General features: G+C 45.1%; 1 protein-coding gene across 4 annotated transcripts in view; it reads right to left on the bottom strand.

Moving 5' to 3' along the window:
- DLC1 (DLC1 Rho GTPase activating protein) overlaps positions 1-16,783 on the bottom strand; it is a 228,071-nt gene that overhangs the window by 33,602 nt on the left and 177,686 nt on the right. The gene's annotated exons all lie outside the window — the stretch shown is intronic.

The following is a 16,783-nucleotide window of genomic DNA, read 5'->3' as shown; positions in this document are numbered from 1 at the left end:
AGGGCTGCTCGACCTACACAAGTGCCCTTACTTTAGCGGTGACCAAATAGTCGCTGCTAAAGTGAGTAGCCCCATTGTGGGGCTGCTTCCCTTACTTGGGGGAAGGGGATGAACGTCCCCTTCTTCCAAGGAGCCTCCCGCAGTAGCACGGAAGGCGCTGGATCCGGCGGGAGCCCTCGGTGGAGCTGCCGGGTCCCACAGCTCCGGGCAGCTCAGGATTGGGCTGTAACTCATTAATATGTTGGTTTCATTCCTTCTTCGCAGTTAAAATTCCAGTGCATTTTAATCTGCCCAACCAGGGTGTTCTTTGATCACCATGCAACTTTGCACACTTCAATAGTTAAGCCAAGCCAACACAGATGCCTCTGCTAATTTATTTTCCACTGAATCTTGCCAAACAGCAGAAGACACATTTTCCCTTCCTTCAAAGAGCTTCTCCTGCCTCAATTAGCAGTTCATGGGGTTTTCCAGGAATCAAATTTGCTTTCTAACAAGAAAAACCCTGGAAGGCAAAAAGAATTAATGCACTCAAAAATCTCCTGATGATATAATGATGACAGAGGAAACAATCTGTTCAAGGATAGGAGGAGTTTTTTGCAAACTGCTAAATGTCAGACGCCTTCCCAACTGCTACATTTAACCACTGTCATGGACAACAACTCCACCAGGCCTTCACATAAAATATTTTATTTTTTTGCATTTACACTTTGCCACTCAATCCTACTGGGCTCTCAAGGCAACTAACAAATACAAACAACAATAAAAAAAATTACAATCAGTCACATAATTTCAGTATGGGCACAATCCTAACCCCTTATGTCAGTGCTTTCCAGCACTGGCATAGCGGTGCCAATGGGACATGTGCTGCATCCTGCACTTGCATGGCACTCACAAAGGCCTCCTCAAAGTAAGGGAATGTTTGTTCCCTTACCTCAGAGCTGCACTGCCCTTATGTCAGTGCTGGAAAGCACTGACATGAGGGGTTAGGATTGTGCCCTAAAAGTCTCACAATTACATTGTACTTAAAAACTGCAGCGCACAACAGAATAGCAGTGTCAAGATGCATAGTATGAGTCAACAAAGTAAGGATGCAAAGAACATGATGATTTGAGACGGTGATATTTTTAACAGGCTTACTATTTAAGAGAGTTTTTACTTTTTACGAGAACACATTTATGCCCGAACTGTGGGCCATGCACCAAAGCTACCTGGAAGCCACAAGGCATTTTAGGATGCTACCTAGACGTCGCAAGGCATTCTGGGGTGTGACATGGCTGCCGAAGTGGGTCACGGAAGTAAAATGATTGAGAAGCACTGCCCTAATCCTATCCCCCATCATCCTATGAGATGCCACCACACTGCCAGAGCAGCGCTGTATGCTATGGCTGGGGGGGATGACACTAGATGGCCCAGGAGAGGCAATTAAAAGTATTTTTTACTTATTTCTTTGTAGGTCACCTGCCTGTCAACTGGTCTTCTCGGACCTATGCCCGCCCGTTTGCTGGCTTAAGTCTGAGGAGAGCCGGTTCAGCCAGGAAGGTGGCATACAGTCCTGGTGTGTACTGCTGCTGTTGAGATGCTCCCCCTCCTGTCCACTGCCCACCCCTGCTGCCACCTTATCTGCTCCAGTATGGTGGAGAGCCACTGGAACCACTGGATGTGTGCAGGATCTCTGGCTGTTTGTGCCAGCATTCCCACAAAGCGCAAGAGCAGTGCACTTTTTAAATTTTATTTATTTATTTAATTTAAGATATGGGTACAGGGAAAAGTCAGAATACATATGTTAGAGGTAATTCAAAGGGAAAAACACTAGGGAATCGCAGAACTGCAGCTAATACTATTTTGTTTCTATAATTATCACTTAGATTGCTCCTAATCATTTATCCAACCATTCATATAACGGGTTCCATAATTTCTGTATTCTCTCCATCTCGCCATCCCTCAGTCTTTCCGTCAAAACATCTACCGTATTTTTCGCTCTATAAGACGCACTTTTTCCCCTCCAAAAAGTGGGGGGAAAAGTGTGTGCGTCTTATGGAGCGAATACTGGAAAAAAAAAAAAAACTCCGCCCCCGGCCCCGCCCCGCCCCCTGCCCGCTCTGCTCGGCTCCGCTTCCCAGGAAAGCGTGGATGGGGTGGCAGTCTTGCTGAGCAAGCCCGAGTGTCTACTCAGAAGTAAGTCTCAGAGTCACTGGGGCTCACTCCCAGGAAGCGGGGGTGGGGTGGCAGTCTTGCTGAGCAAGCCCCTAGAGCAGGGGTGCTCATTACGTCGACCCTCGAGCTACCAGTCCATCTCCAGGCGAAATGAGTCAATCGCGGGCTTCTCTCCTGTCCACGCATCCCTAGGAGTGAGCCCCTGGCAGGCTTGTGAGCCCAGGGAGCGAGCCTAGGGAGTGAGTCCAGGGAGCCCAGGGACTGAGACGGGCTCCTCCCTGGGAGAGGAGGCGCTGGCAGGCTTTTCTCCCGTCCACTCATCCCTGGGAGTGAGCCCCATTGGCTCTACTGGGGCTGACTTACCTTTCCCCTGCTTTTGCACTGGTATGTATGGAGATCTGCACCCCCCTCCCCCACTTCCATCTGTTGGTTCTGTGTGCAAGGGGTTTTGCAATGGCCTTGCTGTGATGTCTATACAGAGATCTTACCTGCCCCACACTTTTCCCCTGCTTTTGCACTGCTATGTAAGGAGATCTGCACCCCCCCCCCACTTCCATCTGTTGGTTCTGTGTGCAAGGGGTTTTGCAATGGTCTTGCTGTGATGCCTATACAGAGATCTTACCTGCCCCACACTTTTCCCCTGCTTTTGCACTGCTATGTATGGAGATCTGCGCCCCCCCCCCACTTCCATCTGTTGGTTCTGTGTGCAAGGGGTTTTGCAATGGTCTTGCTGTGATGCCTATACAGAGATCTTACCTGCCCCACACTTTTCCCCTGCTTTTGCACTGCTATGTATGGAGATCTGCGCCCCTCCCCATTTCCATCTGTTGGTTCTGTGTGCAAGGGGTTTTGCAATGGTCTTGCTGTGATGTCTATACAGAGATCTTACCTGCCCCACACTTTTCCCCTGCTTTTGCACTGCTATGTATGGAGATCTGCGCCCCCCCCACTTCCATCTGTTGGTTCTGTGTGCAAGGGGTTTTGCAATGGTCTTGCTGTGATGTCTATACAGAGATCTTACCTGCCCCACACTTTCCCCCTGCTTTTGCACTGCTATGTAAGGAGATCTGCACCCCCCCACTTCCATCTGTTGGTTCTGTGTGCAAGGGGTTTTGCAATGGTCTTGCTGTGATGCCTATACAGAGATCTTACCTGCCCCACACTTTTCCCCTGCTTTTGCACTGCTATGTATGGAGATCTGCACCCCCCCACACTTCCATCTGTTGGTTCTGTGTGCAAGGGGTTTTGCAATGGTCTTGCTGTGATGCCTATACAGAGATCTTACCTGCCCCACACTTTTCCCCTGCTTTTGCACTGCTATGTATGGAGATCTGCACCCCCCCACACTTCCATCTGTTGGTTCTGTGTGCAAGGGGTTTTGCAATGGTCTTGCTGTGATGTCTATACAGAGATCTTACCTGCCCCACACTTTCCCCCTGCTTTTGCACTGCTATGTATGGAGATCTGCACCCCCCCCACTTCCATCTGTTGGTTCTGTGTGCAAGGGGTTTTGCAATGGTCTTGCTGTGATGCCTATACAGAGATCTTACCTGCCCCACACTTTTCCCCTGCTTTTGCACTGCTATGTATGGAGATCTGCACCCCCCCACACTTCCATCTGTTGGTTCTGTGTGCAAGGGGTTTTGCAATGGTCTTGCTGTGATGTCTATACAGAGATCTTACCTGCCCCACACTTTCCCCCTGCTTTTGCACTGCTATGTAAGGAGATCTGCACCCCCCCCCACTTCCATCTGTTGGTTCTGTGTGCAAGGGGTTTTGCAATGGTCTTGCTGTGATGTCTATACAGAGATCTTACCTGCCCCACACTTTTCCCCTGCTTTTGCACTGCTATGTATGGAGATCTGCACCCCCCCACACTTCCATCTGTTGGTTCTGTGTGCAAGGGGTTTTGCAATGGTCTTGCTGTGATGCCTATACAGAGATCTTACCTGCCCCACACTTTTCCCCTGCTTTTGCACTGCTATGTATGGAGATCTGCACCCCCCCCACTTCCATCTGTTGGTTCTGTGTGCAAGGGGTTTTGCAATGGTCTTGCTGTGATGCCTATACAGAGATCTTACCTGCCCCACACTTTTCCCCTACTTTTGCACTGCTATGTATGGAGATCTGCGCCCCCCCCCCACTTCCATCTGTTGGTTCTGTGTGCAAGGGGTTTTGCAATGGTCTTGCTGTGATGTCTATACAGAGATCTTACCTGCCCCACACTTTTCCCCTGCTTTTGCACTGCTATGTATGGAGATCTGCACCCCCCTCCCCCACTTCCATCTGTTGGTTCTGTGTGCAAGGGGTTTTGCAATGGTCTTGCTGTGATGCCTATACAGAGATCTTACCTGCCCCACACTTTTCCCCTGCTTTTGCACTGCTATGTATGGAGATCTGCGCCCCCCCCACTTCCATCTGTTGGTTCTGTGTGCAAGGGGTTTTGCAATGGTCTTGCTGTGATGTCTATACAGAGATCTTACCTGCCCCACACTTTTCCCCTGCTTTTGCACTGCTATGTATGGAGATCTGCGCCCCTCCCCATTTCCATCTGTTGGTTCTGTGTGCAAGGGGTTTTGCAATGGTCTTGCTGTGATGTCTATACAGAGATCTTACCTGCCCCACACTTTTCCCCTGCTTTTGCACTGCTATGTATGGAGATCTGCGCCCCTCCCCATTTCCATCTGTTGGTTCTGTGTGCAAGGGGTTTTGCAATGGTCTTGCTGTGATGTCTATACAGAGATCTTACCTGCCCCACACTTTTCCCCTGCTTTTGCACTGCTATGTATGGAGATCTGCGCCCCCCTCCCCACTTCCATCTGTTGGTTCTGTGTGCAAGGGGTTTTGCAATGGTCTTGCTGTGATGCCTATACAGAGATCTTACCTGCCCCACACTTTTCCCCTGCTTTTGCACTGCTATGTATGGAGATCTGCGCCCCCCTCCCCACTTCCATCTGTTGGTTCTGTGTGCAAGGGGTTTTGCAATGGTCTTGCTGTGATGTCTATACAGAGATCTTGCCTCCCCCACACCTTTCCCCTGTTTTTGCACTGGTCTGTATAGAGATCTGCCCCCCCCCCCCCTTATATTGGAATCCAGGAAGATCTGATGAGGAGGTAGATGTGGTGTCAGCAGTGGCCCCTTTAAGGGTAAGGCCTGGGCATCCAGCAGAGTGTGCTGCACAGCTGCAGCCACTGGAAGGCAATAGGGCCCTCAGGGATATAAGGAGTACCAGAGGCAGAAAGGGTTTGTGGGTTTTGAAGGAGTGCAGGTTGGAGGTAGGGGAGGAGACTGACTGGGTTTATTGAATTTGGAATCTGACTGTGGATCGTGACTGGACTTGGATACCCTGATGGATTTGACTGACCTACCTGGAACCTGACCTTGGACTGTAATTTGGCTTAATGACTGATCAGCCTTAAGCGGGCACAAGGCCCAGTGGATTGGAATTTGGCAGAACATCATTGTAGCAGAAAGATAATGTGATCCCCTATTTGTGTGCACCTGCTTTTGTGAGCTTCATAAATTCTGACTCTAGCGATGATGAGTTCTTGGTGTTTCCAGAAAACTAGAGTGCTCAAACGTTTAAGTCTCTCCATTTGTTAATGACAGTGATAATGGTTCTTAATGCCAGTGTTGACTGCTGTTCACTTTACATGGTTCAAATGTTATTCTGTTATAGTTTATTAAATATTTTATTACACTATTTGGTTCAGAATATTTTTTTCCTTGTTTTTCTCCTCTAAAAACTAGGTGCGTCTTATGGTCAGGTGCGTCTTATGGAGCAAAAAATATGGTATTTCAGCAGTGCACTTTTTTATGATGCCCTAATAGGACTTATGGCAGCAGATAGTGAGATCCCCCGCCGTAAGCTTTCAGTAAGATTGGACTGCATGTTTACCACCACAGTTCATCCCCACTGCTACAATTGCTCCTACATGACTAAATGTGACGTTACCACAGTGGCACAATCTGCTGATGCAACTCTACCATAGAAAAACTGTTAAGCAGGCTGGTTGTGTCTTGAAAATGGAATGAAATGAAAACAATGTCCCATGTTATGAAATGTAGATATTAGAGGAATAGTTATGCTTAAACATAAGGTGTCATTCATAAGGTGCTAAGTGGCCCAAATCCCTCCCCCCAATTTTATGCTTTCTAATCTGAATGTGAGTGTTCACTGACTGACTGGACACTGCTCTGGAACTTTTTGGTTGTTGTTTTCAAGTGAGCTTTCGCTCCAGTAACAATGATGACATCCTGCAGCAAGTTAGATTAGCTTTCTGACACTTCTACTTATGCTAGGTGATGACTTCATTTAAGTGATCTTAAGTCACTTAAGTCTTGCCATGAACTGTGCATTCCTCAGAAAAGCATGAGAGGGAGAAAAGAAAAATGGCCAGGAAGATTATATTTAAAAAAAACAACAGACAGATAAGTGATGCTGAGAATATGTATCATTAGGGAGTATGGGTGGGGCATTTCTGAGTTACCTAGTCAGAGAGGAGGAAAAATGTGTACATTGGAATTTACAAGCCAAAATTATGGCTCCAGGCTTCTGGCAAAATATATATTGGCTTCATATCAGTGTAATTGTCTTACAGAATCCTGGGTATTACAACACACTGGAGTATCACTAGCCTGGAATAAGGAATCACAGAGGCTGTCATTCTTCCTTTGTCTCATTCAGGACAACTACAATTCAAAGAAAAGCATCCCCAAATCCCCTTGAACCAATGGAACTTAAGCAATGAACACTGTGGGTTTTTGCAATTTTTTAGATTTCAATGGGACTTCAGAATGCTTCAGTTTCCCTGGATTACATCCAACCTTCATCTCTATATAAATGTATACATCTGAATGGGGATAATGTTTTTAATTGGCTCGTTTGCCAAATTCCACTAACGATACTCCACCTAGCATTGCCAAAACATAGAAGTGCTCCCCTCAGATCTGTGAGTGCAAACAGATTAGCAATGAAGTTTACATCCTGCATAATGATAAAAATATTTACTTATGACTCTCTGGAATTAACTGCTGCTTGGTAATGTACATACTGTTTATATTTAAAAAAAGGAGAATGAGCACAAAGAGCAAATGTGAAGTTGTCTTTTTGTCTGATCCTTAGTCCAACACTAACAGATTTATTAGCAGTGAAAAATTCTGGAAGGGCCCATTAAGAAACAAACAAAACAGGACAGCTCAACTGAATACACAATACGTGAAGAACTTCCGCTGTTCTCATTTCCAGCATGCAGGACACACATGGAGCAATATGCTTCTCCATGTTTCCCTTCCCCAAAAAGGACTGCAGATAAAAGATAAGCTGAAAACGGCAGCTTAGCTAACGAACACACATGTTGACCATTAACCAACTGGTAACTTGCCACAGTGTGCATCGTACCACTTGGTAAGCTGGATGTCTCATGTCCTGCCATGTTGCAAGGAGACCTGTAGCACTCCCTTTTCAGAGTTCTCATGTAGTGGAATTATCTTCCTCATTTGTTGTACAGATGACTGCCTAAAGGTGTTGTCAGCCAGGTCAGGCACTGGCCAAGAGCCCACTCCTATCAGAGTCCACTGGTGCGGATTGACCAGACTTCAGTAGCATAGTAGCTCCCAATGAACTATCAGACAGTGGGCAAGACGTGCCATAGTGAGCCCAGGAAAGGGCTTTGCCCCAGGGCCCCCACCAACCTGGTGACAGCACTGTGATGACCAAATTATCCTGGGGAACATTCACCCTTTGGTAGCTTGGTCACCTGAGTCAGGCTGTCAAGAGGTAAGGTGCAGATGTGTGGTAGTACATATTTTAACAGCCATTATCATGGTTCATCCTACTTTTGTACATTGTATTTTGAAACTTCTTTTAAAATCAGAATTGTTAGGCACCTTAGGGCTCCATTAATGAACTGTTAATATTAATATTATATTGATGACAGATTTTAATAAATGAACAAGTAGTAAAATCATTCTCTCTAGCCATCTGGGAAACTGATTTTATGAAGCCGTTAAAAGCCCACATTGGTAAGTTCCCACTTTGTGAATTATCATTTATAGTAGCCTGATGGTTTATCCCAAAATGGCCCCATGGCTATGCAATGTCCCTACTTTACAATGATGAATTTTCAGTAAGTACTGGAATTGCTAGTGTGTACCAAATCTCACACTAGAGTTGCACTTGTTCTAATGTACTTGTTCTAATGCCTCCCCTCTTTGCTCCTGAGTTAACCTGATTAAAATTGTCTAGTCCTCTGTAAACAGGAAAATATTAATTACTGTAGCAGGATAGCAGCTTCCCTCTTCAAACGCTCACACTTCAGGATTCACAAACATATAGAGATAAGCCAGAAGCCAAACAGCATCTCATCCCACTAGCTGAGTTTCAACAAGCAACACCAGAAAAGGTGTGAGAGAAGGCAACAGTGGGCAAGGTTCACTGACAAACTCACGACCCTTCAGTGAGAATGTATTTGGCCAAGCTCCAAAGACTCCAAAGCTGAATCTATTACAAGAGCAAAATAGGAGCGCTGTCGTCATTGGTCTGACACAGTCATCATCTGTCCATCTACAACAGTTTTGCTTCCACTAAAATCAATGAAATTAATTAATCCTAGGCATGTTTACTCAGAAGTAAACCCAACAGTTAGATATTTGGATTGTGCTCTCAGTCGCTCAGAATGCTGCTTCCCCTAATGTATGAGAATTCCAGCTTCTCTTTTCTTCCTTTTTTGTCTAAGCGAGTTTCATTCTAGTTTGCAAACATTTGTGCATAAAAATGCGTAGCTGATGACTGCTAAAAGATTTTTTAGTGGTTGGTCATGGGATTTCAGCGCCACCCATGGGACCTTATACGTTCCCATGACTACCAAAAACACAATTACACAAATGACAGAAACTGAAGAATAAACGGTGTAAGAGAAAACATGCAACTGTACTCAGTTGACATACTTCATTACAGCCTGAAGAGTTTGGCAACCCCTGCTGTAAAATTGCATTACGTAAGCAGAGCCCTGCTAGATCAAGCCAAAAGCCCATCCAATCCAAGATCTTGTTTTCCACAATACCTCTGAACTGCCTAGGCCCAGAGTTTTCCTTGGGGTGGGGGGTGGGGGTTACACACACAGTCCTAAAAGGCAGTGTTTCTCAAACTGTGGGTCAGGACCCACCAGGTGGGTCGCAAGCCAATTTCAGGTGGGTCCCCATTCATTTCAGTATTTTGTTTCTAATACATTAGACTTGATGTTACCATGGCATTTGGGGAAATGCCACACACCTGTACTTTTAATAGGCTACTTTGTATGTTTTTAACAATGATAGTAAATGGGACTTACTCCTGGGTAAGTGTGGGTAGGACTGCAGCCCAGGATTGTTAAAAATTTCCCTGCCTGATAATGTCACTTCCGGTCATGACATCACTTCTGGTAGGTCCTGACAGATTCTCATTTTATAAAGTGGGTCCTGGTGCTAAAACGTTGAGAACCACTGCTATTAGGAATCCAAGGATCCAGTGTGATGTGGCTGCATCACCCCTGAAGACAGGAATACAAGACCATACTGAGTGGTGACAACAGAATTCTCACACACAAGACTATGAACCAAACACCTTCCCAATATCCAGTGCTATCATAAGGTACATTCATTCTTATCCTTCATCCCTTTATTTATAGTGCCAACTCCACCAGTGACACCTACCACCTTATTCTAAGCACATTATTAATGGTAAGATGGTATTCATGGGAGGATGAAGACATAAATAAAGAGTTGTGTTTATAGCCTTGGCCGAAATAGCATCACCCATCCCGCTAATTCACAGTCTCTCCACAGTCTCTCCATTGGAAAAAAACAGCAGCCTTCACATTCCTTGATATTTATCAGCCATAGAATCAAAAACAAACAAGACATCTTGACATCTTTGGCTAGGCAGAATTATTTGGAAGTCACTTTGACCCTTGAAGCATTGGAATAAGGAAGAGCATGCCTGGAATGGCAAAACACACTGAGACTGACCTCGTCAATGTCCATGGTCAATTCACAAATACTGCAGTGCACAAATTTATGTCAAGCAAATCACACAAACTAGAACTAAGATTAAAACCTAGTTGTAAAAATGATTACAGTATGTAAAGTGAAGGGACTGGCACAATGGATCAGGCACCCCAAACAACTGTTTCGGGATACAATCATTTCAAAGGCTGAAGTCACACACAAACTTGGGAGGGATGATCAAGAAACCCCTTGCAATTTCAGAGAGGATGCTATGGTGACAACAACTCAGATTGCATAGGGCTGGTTACATGAGCGGGGACAATGTCTTGAGCTGGCCCTACTGTAAAGTTCAGGGACAATATCACTGCCTCACACTTCCTTCACAACAAACCTGTAAGCAAAACCTGTGAGCAAGAATCCCATTGTACACAGGGAGGAAATGGAGGTCAATTGGCGGCTTTGCTCCAAGGCTATGCAGCAAATCTTGCTTGGGCAAAGATGGGATTCAAACCAATTTGTCCAAATTCAGTACTCCATTTAGTACTGTCAAAAAAATTAAACCTGAGTGAGTTACAGTACGAAAGCCTGATTTGCACTTTACCTGAAATTCAAAAGACAATTATATCTGAGCTTTTCCATTACTGCACAAAGCAAAGATTCAGGGTCTCACTACTGGAGGCGACATCCGCAGGCCTCATTTCAGATGCTACAGGAGAAGCAGGAAACTTCCGGTTCCAAATCATTACCCTTTTCCTACAATGCCTTCCTGAGACACCAACAGCAGAGCCTGCATGTAGGACAGTTTGCACTGGTTCTGATTATGCTTCTGTGATAATAAGCATAAAACGGAAGGGGAAACATCTGAAGTTATTTTTATGTCTTTAGGTCTTTTGGCGATATGGTGCAAAGACTAGGGTGGGTCAAGCATTGTCTGCAGCCTGCCAGTTCAGTTGCATAGCCTCATTTCCTTCTTCCTGTTGCTAGAGAAGCATGAGAAACTCCTGTTTACAATACAAGACCATCCTGTTTGACACCAGCCTCCGTTCTGCCACCCCCACCCCTGTCTGTTAAGGCCACAAGCCTCAGCTAACTTCCACTGAAGTCTATGGCAACAAGTCACACTGGCGTCTAGGCCACCAGTCGTCAAGGTACACTCAATGATGCTGCTCTACAGTTGCATTGCTGTGATTAAGGCCAAGAAAACCTTGTGCTGCACTGCTTGACTAGAGCACCCTCACCCCAAACCAGAGTGTCACATGTGCTCTGAACATAATGTTCTTGAATATGTGTGATATCACATACTCCCACACACCACCATAGATGTCAACTGGCATGTGAAAATGTTGTATAAGGTGCCCTTCTGTGAATCAGAATATTGGTCCATCTAGCCTGGTATTGTATATCTGATATTCTTTTAAATGGAGACACCAGGGACAGAAACTTGGGACGTTCTGCAGAAAATGCATGTGCTCCACTGGTGAGCTATTTGTCAATGCTGTTGACAGGGTTGTCAATGCTGGGACTGGCCTTAAGGGTTGTCAATGCTGGGACTGGCCTTAAGGGTTGTCAATGCTGCAGGACTGGCCTTCAATCTCCAGGAATCCACATCACGTTTTCTAGTTGACTACTGAAAGTCATCAGATTTTAACAGGTTTCATGACATCAGGTCAAGTGTGTAAAAAAAATAAATTTCCAGGAATAGCATTAGTCAGAAAAGGCAACCCCAGCCCCGCTTATACAGTTGCCTTCTATATTCAAGTTAATGGGGCAGTTGTTATGGGAGGTTTCTGTCTGTATACATATCATAGCCTTTACTGCAAATGGCTGTAGTATTTCAACTGGGTCACGTACATATAACCTGGGAATATTTTTAGCTTTTCTGAGGTAACTACCAGTATTATTTTGCCAACTTACTAAGAGAAGCAACTACAATTCTGAAATTATGAACAGCCAGGGCTGTTAGGTATACAGAATTAGGTATACAGGGCGTTGAGGTATACAGAATTAGGTATACCTCAACGCATTGACTTCAATGGTTTCAGGAAAGTTTAACTTTGCACAGGATTACGCTGTAAGAATATAATGGCAGCAAAGCAAATCACTCAAGTCAGGGCTACCTGGAAAAAATGACCTTAATTTGTCATCAACAAGACAGCAGAGAAAGGACTATATGAACCTCTTGGGGGGAGGGAATCCGTATTATAGGGGCTGCACTGAGAAACCTTCTTTAATCAATCTGGCCAGGGCCTCTGAGAGGAATTTTATCAGAGGGTACAAAGTTTCTTTGGGGCCCCTTTCCAAAGAGGGAAGGGTGAAACAGAGCGGGGGAGAGTGGGACGGGTGAGCAGAATAGGGGCAGGGAGGGGTGAAACAGGGTGGAGGGAGGATAGAGACAGCTGGAAAAATCTTTGGAGCCTAAGTCTACTAACCCATGTGGCATCAGTAGGGTTCCCAGCATCCCAGGTCGTGGTAGTGTCCCCAGCATCCCATGCAGGCATCAAGTATGGATAGGAAAACGTAAGATCTCAGGAAATTTCTGGGACCCCTCCTTTGGCTCCTGGGCCCCCCTTTTGACCCTGGGCCTGGGTACAAATTACCCCCTTTACCCCCCTCACCTAGGCCCTGAATCTGGCCTCCACAGGAGATGGAATTCAAGGGGTTTTCTGCTTACTGTTCTAAAACAATCAGGAGCAAACAACTCAGGGACCAATCCTATCCAATGTTCCAGTGATTGTGCAGCCGTGCCAATGGGACATGCACTGCATCTTGTGGTGGGGAAGTAGTCACAGAGGCCAGATATGGGAACACTTGTTCCCTTTCCTCAGGGCTGCATTGTGGTTGCACTGGTGCTGAAAAGTTGGATAGGACTGGGTCCTCATATGACTCTCTTCTTGGCTGAAAAAGGATTGACAGCATCTGGCATTATTCACAAAGGACTTGAACTACTGTGTACCCTAAATTATTACAAGATATTTGTACACCAACATCCCAGTGGTGATCTCTCCTGCAAAAGACACACAGCTAAGAGGTCTAGGAAATCTTAGAAAGACTATAATTTTAATTTTGTTTCCTTTGCCTGATTCTTATACAGTTTAAGGGGATCAGTCATCTTACTGGCAAAGGAAAACAAATAGAAGCCCATATCTATTAAACTTCTCATGCCTGAAGTTCTGATGGATCAATCCACAGGCCTATCACAAACATTTCAGAAATTAGGCTCAAACAGGACACCCAAATCACAGCCAAGCTACAACAATCTTCAGTTTCATTCTCTGGCTTGCATTTAGAGGATACTATAATCTTTATGCTACTATTCACCTTTATGTTACTATTCAGCGGCAAATAAGAATTGTCTCCAAGCTACCTGCCTGGTAGCTTACGTTATCTGCCCGTTTTACAGAATTTGTGTTTGTTTGTTTGATTTATTATTATTAATTATTATTAATTATTAATAAGGGCACAAAGGACCAGTGTAGGTACAAGATATGCAAAGGTACTAGTAGACTTTTGTGGTCTTATTTGCAAGGCTGACCATCAGCTACTGAACTCTCTCCCATTATTTGAAAAACATAGTCAGGTGATTCACGTATATTGTCACCATCTGTTCCAACATGGCAGCCCAATCTCAACAAATTTAAAATATTTCTTTAGGAGAAGCACCTACACACATTATTGGCTTAGACATGAAACATGGTCTAGGAACAAGCCTACTGGCCAGATGGCTGCTGAATTAATCAATTGAGTGACTGATATGCTGTCAATAAAAAAGATGAGGAAGAAGACCATGCAGCACTCCACAGCACTAATATGTTTGACTATTATCCTTTTTCTAGTTATTAACAAATGGCATCACAAATGTAACCAGAGCTTCAGTATCTGCACCACTGGGAATTTCTTGATCCAGTTGAGACTTCCCATAGCTCTTGGTTGCTCATTAAAAAAAAATCAATCTGTAACTGATGACCATGATAAAGTTACAGTCCCTCAACCACAAACTCTGCACTTAAAAGAAAGAAAATCCACTATTACTGCTAGATAAGGTATAAGTCAAAACCTGGGGGCATACTGCTAACAGGCAAAACATTCTGCTGTACTGCCTGAAATTTCATCTTCAGGGAACAGGCAGCAGAATGTTAAGCCAGGCGAGGTCATTTATCTCAGGAACTCTTTGTCTCCCTGGGGCCATCATAGTCAAGTTCTGTTGCTGTCCCCAAAATGGTCAACTATTTAGGACTAGACTCTCATCCTGAACCCATATATTTCAGAACAATCTAGATTTCCTCTAGACTAAATGAATTATGATTAGCAATGCTACGCTGGAATTCAGATGGGAATATACACAGGTAACAAAAATACACATAGATGTTTTCCCTTTTAGAACTTGTGCAATCCCTTAAACCTTCATTTTTAAATGTTTCCATGTTTTGGGCAATTAAATTTCAAAAGGCCATCTCTGCATGTGAATATATGCAAAATCAAAGATGAAAGAAAAGGTGTAAAGGTGTTCAAAAAGCATATATTATGGTACAGCTTGGATAGCCAATATTGATCCAGAATCTCAGGAAGGATGGCCCAGTGGTCAGAGCATACAGTGTCTGCATATTTTCATCCATGAAGTTGAGGATTTAAATATGCTTCACCCTAGCTGAGGAAAAGCAGAGGATCCTGGACCTTAGAAAATACTTGCAGGAGGAACCATAGCTCACCTGTAGAGCACAGTCCCTGGCTTCTCAAGATGAAAAGAATCTCAGATAGTAGGACTGCCTGTGAATATGGGGAACTACTGACAGTTCAAGGGTGGTACCAAATCAGAGGGACCCAGCGGTCTGGCTCAGCATCTGAAAGTTTGGTATCCTAAGAACATAAGAACAGCCCCACTGGATCAGGCCATAGACCCATCTAGTCCAGCTTCCTGTATCTCTCAGCGGCCCACCAAATGCCCCAGGGAGCACACCAGATAACAAGAGACCTGCATCCTGGTGCCCTCCCTTGCATCTGGCATAGCTCATTTCTAAAATCAGGAAATTGCACATACACATCATGAGGACAAATAGCACATTCAGGTGGTGACAGACATTGATTTGAGTATGTTCATAGCCTGGGTGTAAAACCAACTATATCCTAAAACGACTTAGAAGATGGTGCTAAGTAACTTTAAGTTTCTCCCTTGTTCTTTTGTGGTATTGATGTAGCATGAATTTTGATTTGTGTTTTTTTCTCCAAACATGGTGTCCCTTTTTATAATAATGTTACCAAGATAAGGTTGACAGCCACTGATATTTCTTTTTAAATAAAAGCAATACCTACATCTTAAAGGCATTAACCTAAATTTGACACACTTAATTGACTTCTATTTAGGAACAGCCTTCATTAGCTCAATGGAAACATTTTGTTCACAATGATGCTACAAGTATATCATTGGCGGGTCTTTGTGAAAGAGTGGGGGGGGAGAAGAGACAGGAGGAGGGTGGTTCCAAAAAGTGGCCCGACAACAAAAAGAATTTGTTTTCTGTTTGTGCTAGAAATACAAGGGATTGTTTACGACTGGCAGGGGGTGCTGCTCCTTGAAAGGGATCAAAGGCTCCCAGGATGACATCATGAGCTTGGGCACCATGGCTCAAGGGGGAGGTATCTGGCTCCTAGGAGCCACCAGACTAATTATTGAAAAACTTCAAAAGGGATTGTAAGCTTCCTTCTCTTTGGCACTTAAGGAGGGGGGGAAGCCTCGCACATCCTGATTTAACCCTTTCATCTATGGCTGTCTTTCAACATACCTATGTACACAGTTCCAAGTCACTCATGGCCTGATGGAGCTCATCTCAGAAAGCTTTCGGTGGTGTGAAATGGAAAGGGCACTAATCTAAAACACATTTCAAGGGAAACCACCACATGGCTTCAACCAGTCAAGGCTTTCTGCTTTCCCTGATGTTGCAATGACCTTCATATGGCCAACTGAATGTTCTTCTCCTCCATACCTGGTCAGCAGCGCTGCTGGAGAGAACTATTTTCTCACCAGAGCAATGCCTGCAATTGTTTGATATTGTGGGGGATCCTTCTTTAAAAATTCCCAGGTATGAAAAGATGACCTGAAAACAGAGTGGAACACACACCAGGGGCCTTTTCAGCTTATTAGGAAGGGAAAATGAAACACAAACGTCAGCCAGGCTGGAGATTGAGCAGGCGGCATGAAATTAACCAGAGAGCATGAAATAAACCAGACTGCACACAGAGAAGCAGATCCACCACATTTCTGACAGAGGCGAGCCCCTCCAGACTGGCAGTGAGGGAGACAGGCTACGTGCAGAGATAAGGGTCTCTCCTTTACCCTTTGGATCCTGCTGGATTCTTCTCTCTCCCCCCCCCCCCCAGCGTCACCTTGATCTAATCGTCCGATCTCCAGAGGGCAGCAGCCGTCTCCTGCTCGGAGATCTGGAATCTCCCCCAAGCCAGAGAGGGCTCGATGCTGGCAGCCCAAGTCTTCCCAGGCACACCTTTGCGAGGGTCTCTATGCAGCCGCCCCCAAAGGCAGCCTCGCCGCGTCCCCAGCATCTTCCACGCGCTTCTCCCCTGCAGCAAGAACACGACCCACGGCGGAGGGCATCTTCTGCAGCCTGCTGCCCTGGGAGTCTCGTCAGCTCTCCC

The sequence above is a fragment of the Tiliqua scincoides genome, chromosome 6, assembly GCF_035046505.1.
Source record: "Tiliqua scincoides isolate rTilSci1 chromosome 6, rTilSci1.hap2, whole genome shotgun sequence".
NCBI classification, from domain to species: Eukaryota; Metazoa; Chordata; class Lepidosauria; order Squamata; family Scincidae; genus Tiliqua; species Tiliqua scincoides.
Note: the sequence above shows the minus strand (reverse complement) of the source record. Positions and strands in the feature narration are given on the sequence as shown.